This window comes from Nerophis lumbriciformis, linkage group LG39 (genome assembly GCF_033978685.3).
Source record: "Nerophis lumbriciformis linkage group LG39, RoL_Nlum_v2.1, whole genome shotgun sequence".
NCBI lineage: Eukaryota > Metazoa > Chordata > Actinopteri > Syngnathiformes > Syngnathidae > Nerophis > Nerophis lumbriciformis.
Window position 1 is genome coordinate 695913 of NC_084586.2, and position 7214 is coordinate 703126.

The window sequence follows — 7214 nt, forward strand, 5'->3', positions numbered from 1 at the left end:
TTTTCCCCCAAAATTTAATAATTGATTTGAAATAATTGGGAGCCTTAAATAGATCAATAAGTTATAACATTATTGATTTTGACTCATTATTTTTTTTTTTGAGCAATGACAACTTTAAAGAAAAAAAACAGCCTGCAGGGCAGCCTTGTTATTAGAGTTAACCTTTTGTCGTTACATTTCACCTGTTTGCTCTTATATTCCATTTTTGTAATGTGTTTTTTTTTTTATTGTATTTTTAGAATGTGCCAAAGGCAGTTAAAAAAATAGATGCAGACCGCAAATGGCCCCCAGGCCACACTTTGGACACCCCGACCTAGGGTATAGCAATAGTAAAGTACCTTTAAACGAGACGTACTGTATAAGTGGTGAATGAGGCAAACCACTGTGTCGTGTATAGGACTTGTATTTTTGTTTGTCGTAAAAGTAGGGTCAATGTGCAATAAACATATGTGTGCAATGTTATATTTATCTAGTTATATAAGGGAGCACGTGCAATTTTTAAGGGTCATTCGTGGCAGTTGTGCAATGTGGGTGTTGTTTTGAAAATAACATGGTTCATGTGACAAAAATGTAACAATTGTCATCCTGTCTAAACAATGTACTGTTGTCCGTGTATTATCAGCAAACATATTTTTGTAATAGTTTATTTTTCGACATCACAATCGGCAAGAATGCATGTTTATCATATCTGCTCAAATACTATATTGTGACATATAAATATATACTATTGAATATGAAGGAGAGAAAAAAAAAAAGTATTTTTGATCATATATTCAAACAATAATATACAGTATATATAAGTGTGTTTTGGTAGTTTACTGTTATATTCGGAGCGATGAAAAATGAAAGAATGTACCGTTTGTTGCATAAAGGGAACAATACATCAGTAATTTTAATGCAAAGCGTAAGATTATGTTGAGTCAGTGATGTGTGCAATGATAAGTTGTTGTTTTAAGAGCATTAGGGTATTATGTGATTGAGATGACAACTAAACAAATAAAATGATATTCAAAGTATGTCTTTGTCCTTGTTGTATTTAAAATGAACACCGACACAACAAAGCTCCAGGTTTCTAAAAAAAACTCAGCGTAGAAATTCAAATCCAAACCAAAAACTGAAGGTTGACGATGCGCTCGAAAAACAATCAGCAACAACAAGAACGCTTCACGACCACCACAGTCCCAACAGATGGTCCCATCTCTCTGGGGGAGACCCCAATTTAACTCTCCAATGGTTAGAACACCTAATCAGGTCGACACAGTACCCAAATGCCAAAAATCCTAGTTGCATCCATTTAGAGTCGTAATTCACTTTGTGTTAATCATACAGTTCAGTGCGTTAACTAGGGATGTCTCGATCAGATCTGATCTGATCTGGAGTCCATAGCCAACATTTTGAAATTTGATTATAGAAGTCAATATGTTTTACAGAAAGTAACTCAAGTAAACACAGTAAATGTTAGAATAATTATGTATATATTATCACACAACTTTTATGCTTAAAGGGGAACATTATCACTATTTCAGAATGGTTAAAACCATTAAAAATCAGTTCCCAGTGGCTTACTATATTTTTCGAAGAATTTTTCAAAATTTTACCCATCACGCAATATCCCTAAAAAAAGCTTCAAAGTGCCTGATTTTAACCATCGTTATATACACCCGTGACGTCACATAGTGAAGCCAACACAAACAAACATGGCGGAAAGAACAGCAAGCTATAGCGACATTAGCTCGGATTCAGACTCGGATTTCAGCGGCTTAAGCGTTTCAACAGATTACGCATGTATTAAAGGAAACTAACAACTATGAACTATGTTTACATCATATGAAATACATTTGGCAACAACATGCACTTTGAGAGTGCAGACAGCCCAATTTTCATCAATTAATATATTCTGTAGACATACGCTCTTTTCCTGAAAGCTGATCTGTCCAGTTTTGGAGTTGATGTCAGCAGGCCAGGGAAGCTAGGGTCGATAGGGGGTTTAGCTCGCTCGTCTGCGGGAACAAACTGCCGCCATTGCTTGCCGTGCTACCGAGGTCCTTTGTCCCTGAATTGCTCACACACTCCGGCAGATTCAATGGGGGTCTGGCGGCAGATTTCTTTGACTCTATCGTTGGAAATGCATCTGCTTTGAGTGTCGCAGGATATCCACACATTCTTGCCATCTCTGTCGTAGCATAGCTTTCGTGGGTAAAGTGTGCGGAACAAACGTCCGATCTCTTGCCACTTTCGCATCTTTGGGCCACTGGTGCAACTTGAATCCGTCCCTGTTGGTGTTGTTACACCCTCCGACAACACACCGACGAGGCATGATGTCTCCAAGGTACGGAAAACAGTCGAAAAAACGGAAAATAACAGAGCTGATTTGACTCGGTGTTTGAGAAAATGGCGGATTGCTTCCCGATGTGACGCCACGTTGTGACGTCATCGTTCCGAGAGCGAATATTAGAAAGGCGTTTAATTCGCCAAAATTCACCCATTTAGAGTTCGGAAATCGGTTAAAAAAAGATATGGTCTTTTTTCTGCAACATCAAGGTATTTATTGACGCTTACATAGGTCTGGTGATAATGTTCCCCTTTAAGGCCCGTTGCTATAATTATTGTCAATTGTGCGGAAGTGGTATTTTTCTCTGTCTGTGCAAAGCTGGCAATCCAAAAGATTGCAAGCCAGTCTGGTATCAGTGTCTGTGTCCAGGAAGGGCCTGCTGACTGCCAAGGCCGAACACCGCCGTGACGCAGACAGAGCAGAGACAAGGCGATATCACCAGCGTCAACACATTTGCATTTTTGTATAATCATATATAGTGTCTAACTGGATTGGTCAAGATTACCCCCTTTTCCCTCAGCGACAGCTTCACTGATGTAACAGGGACCTTCCAAATAAATAGAGGAAGCACGCGGGCTGGACTTTTAGAACGTAGTTTGGATCTGTAACTAGAATACAGCCCAAATAACGTGTCTCCTCAATTGAGCAAAATGTAACTCTGTCTCTCCTTGCTTCTTGTCTGTTTTAAAAGATGTCATGAGTGTTTGAACCTGACAGTAACACATTTTTAAAAATCTTGTATTTAAACGTAGAATTTGTTAGAATTTTTGTAAATCTACATACAATTTTTTTTTAACAGAATAAAGTGTATGTATAAAACCAAATAATAGTATTGCCTCCCATTTAGAGGGGTTAAATTATGATTTTTTTCTACATTTAAAACATTATTTTGTGGTCTACATACAGTCGCGGTCAAAAGAACATCATGTCATGGCTGTCTTGAGTTTCTAATAATTTCTACAACTCTTATTTTTTTATGATAGAGTGATTGGAGCACATACTTGTTGGTCACAAAAAAATATTCATGAAGTTTGGTTCTTTTATGAATTTATTATGGATCTACTGAAAATGTGACTAAATACAGCAATGTTAATATTTGGTTACATGTCCCTTGGCAAGTTTCACTGCAATAAGGCGCTTTTGGTAGCCATCCACAAGCTTCTGGTTGAATTTTTGACCACTTGTCTTGACAAAATTGGTGCAGTTCAGCTAAATGTATTGGTTTTCTGACATGGACTTGTTTCTTCAGCATTGTCCACACTTTGACTTTGGGAAGGCCATTCTAAAACCTTCATTCTAGCCTGATTTAGCCATTCCTTTACCACTTTTGACGTGTCTTTGGTGTCATTGTCCTGTTGGAACACCCGACTTCGCCCAAGACCCAACCTCCGGGCGGATGATTTTAGGTTGTCCTGAAGAATTTGGAGGTAATCCTCCTTTTTCATTGTCCCATTTACTCTCTGTAAAGCACCAGTTCCATTGGCAGCAAAACAGGCCCAGAACATAATACTACCACCACCATGCTTGACGGTAGGCTTGGTGTTCCTGGGATTAAAGGCCTCACCTTTTCTCCTCCAAACATATTGCTGGGTATTGTGCCCAAACAGCTCAATTTCTCTTTCATCTGACATCAAAAGGACAAAGATAAGACCTTCTGGGGGAAAGTTCTGTGGTCAGATGAAACACAAATTTGCCATTCTGCCCCAGAACAGGAAGATAGGGAAAAATATAGTGCGGACTACAATGGCGAACTTGCGCAAAGCACTTTGGGTACATATCCGCTGATGTCACCATGGGAAAATAGCAGAGGTGGGACCAAGTCATTGTTTTGCAAGTCACAAGTAAGTCTCAAGTCTTTGCCCTCAAGTCCGAGTCAAGTCCCGAGTCAAGACAGGCAAGCCCCGAGTCAAGTCCAAAGTCAAGACTGGAAAGTCTCAAGTCAAGTCCTAAGTCCTGCATTTTGAGTTTCGAGTCCTTTCAAGTCCTTTTAACCACAGACTAATATATTTACACGGATTGTGTATGCTTTTCAAACGCTGTATTTATTTATTAAAACAAGTGCATTTTAAATTGCAGGAAAGAAAATTGTGCTGACATTGCACTTTATAATAGCACTATTAACCAGTCATTTTAAACATTAACTCATTCCTTTACAGAACAAACACATTGAAAAATAAAGTGCAAATGTACTTATTTGTACAAAAGTGTTAACATTGAAAAAACATGACATATACGTGAACATAACAAAAAAGTTGTACTTTTTATATGTCAGGGCCCTATGCTGCATTGCATTTGCAAAAGACCAAATTAGCCAAGAGTCTGTCAGTCATTTGTGCACGATGGGGGCGTAGTATGATGCCACCATGGCTGAAAACTCGCTCCACTGGAGCACTGGAGGCAGGCACTGCCAAGACTCTCATGGCCACTCGGAACAGTGAAGGAAGAGTCTTCATGTTCAATGCCCAGAACAAAAGGGGGAGAGAGTTTTTTGGGGTTGGTGCACTACTTGTAAGTGTATCTTGTGTTTTTTATGTTGATTTAATTAAATAAAGAAAAAAAAATATATATATATATTTCTTGTGCGGCCCGATACCAATCGATCCACGGACCAGTAGCGGGCCGCGGCCCGGTGGTTGGGGACCACTGAGGTAAACAACCAACAGTATGTCAGAAAGCTAGCTAAAATGGTACACATTAGAGATGCGCGGATAGGCAATTATTTCATCCGCAACCGCATCAGAAAGTCGTCAACCATCCGCAATCCACCCGATCTAACATTTGATCAGAACCGCATCCGCCCGTTGTTATATATCTAATATAGACGATGCAAGGCATTAGTGAGGTTATAAAGCTTTTGCCTGTTAAAGAAAGGAGACTGATCCAATGCAGCACAGACATTCGCGTGCCACGCTGTCACAACCCAGATGCACACCAGTGCGCAATCATATGGGAGCCGCGCTGAGCGCACCTCCAAGCGCGTCTCGCTGCAGGCGACGGCCGGGTATATGGGCCCGACGCTCCAGCGCCATCCATTTTCAGGGCTAGTTGATTCGGCAGGTGGGTTGTTACACACTCCTTAGCGGGTTCCAACTTCCATGGCCACCGTCCTAGCTGCTGTCTATATCAACCAAGGTGAGCCCCACCCCTTTCGTGAGCGCACTGCGCGCGGAGTGACCCCTGTTACGCGCCCCCGGCAACAGGGGTGGCGGGCAGGTAAGCTGCGCGGGCGGAGCGCGCGGAGTGACCCCTGTTACGAGCCCCCGGCCACGGGGGTGGCGGGCAGGTAAGCTGCTTACCTGCTGCGCGTGACGCCGGCCCCGGCGAAGGCGGACGAGGCGGGGTGTCGGTGCGGTGGGCGCGGTGGTGACCCTGGACGTGCGTCGGGCCCTTCTCGCGGATCGCCTCAGCTACGGCTCCCGGTGGGGCCCTCTCGGGGGAAGGGGCCTCGGTCCCGGATCCCGGCGAGGCGTCACTTCTCCGCTCCGTAAAAGTGTCCATCTCTTTTTTTTTTCTTCTTCTGTTGTGGCATATGCTGCAGGTGCCTGCTTGTTTTTCGTATGTGGGTAACAACATTTAACTATGTATATATATTTCCCAATTGGTTTAACTGCCACCCGCCTGAATCTATTTAAAATCTAATTTTTTTTTAACCACCCGACCCGACCCGACCCGCGGATAAAATCTAATTTTTTAAAATTTCATCCGCCCGATCCGCGGATAATCCGCGGACTCCGCGGTTGTGCCCGCAAACCGCGCATCTCTAGTACACATATTCATAATATAGTATACATTTTAACTGACCTTTATTTTACTATTTTTGTCTTTTTTTAGGTGGCTAAAATACGCGGTGCTGCTGACCGCCGTCTAACGTTACGTGTGATATATTGACTAACGTAACCCTGCTTGAAAAAAATCACTGAACAAAAAGTATGAATAAGGTAGTGAACTGCAACAGATTCCCGTGTTTGCAATAACGTTATAACGTTAGCAGTGAGTTTACAGCCTCACTGATTTAACTACACAGCAAATAAAAGTCACGTTACTTAGCCAATAAACGTTATCTTACATTCAAAACTTACCCTTCTTTGTGCAACTTCAAATGCCGGACGAAGTTGGAAGTTGTTGCCTCTCCATCAGTCATTTTGGAACCGCATGTGTTGCATACTGCAAACCGTTTTGTGTTGACCACCTCGTAATTTTTATACCCAAACGAAGTTATTTTAGGTATCATTTTTTGTTCACTGGCGTGTGGTTTGGACATGTCTTCTTCGTTGGTTGTCCTGCAATTTGATTGGATGAATGCTGTGTGATGAAAACAAAGTAGATCTAATTTGATTGGCTGTTGTACTGAGAGCACACCAGCTGACACACGCAACGCTGATAGACAAGTACACAATGAAAAATACGGAGCGCTCCCGAATAACTTTTTCATCTTTGGGTTTTGGGGAAAGTAGCAAGTCATGTCAAGTCATGTCAATTCAAAAGGCTCAAGTCCAAGTGAAGTCACAAGTCATTGATGTTAAAGTCGAAGTCGAGTTGCAAGTCTTTTTACATTTTGTCAAGTCGAGTCTAAAGTCATCAAATTCATGACTCGAGTCTGACTCGAGTCCAAGTCATGTGACTCGAGTCCACACCTCTGGAAAATAGTAACAAATTGGGCAAATTTCAAATGGCTCGTTTCGATGAAATATGAAGGACGGCAAGATTATTTTATAAACATCTCCACCATGCATTCATGCTCAGAATTTTCGGGACTTATGCAGTTCCTAAATACAGATTAAAGGTACCAATGGGTAAGAAAAGTTGGTTTTGCATAAGAGGTCCCATTTAAATAATTTGGGTTTTGCCCTCCAAGCCTTCCAGCATCCAGATACTTACTCCC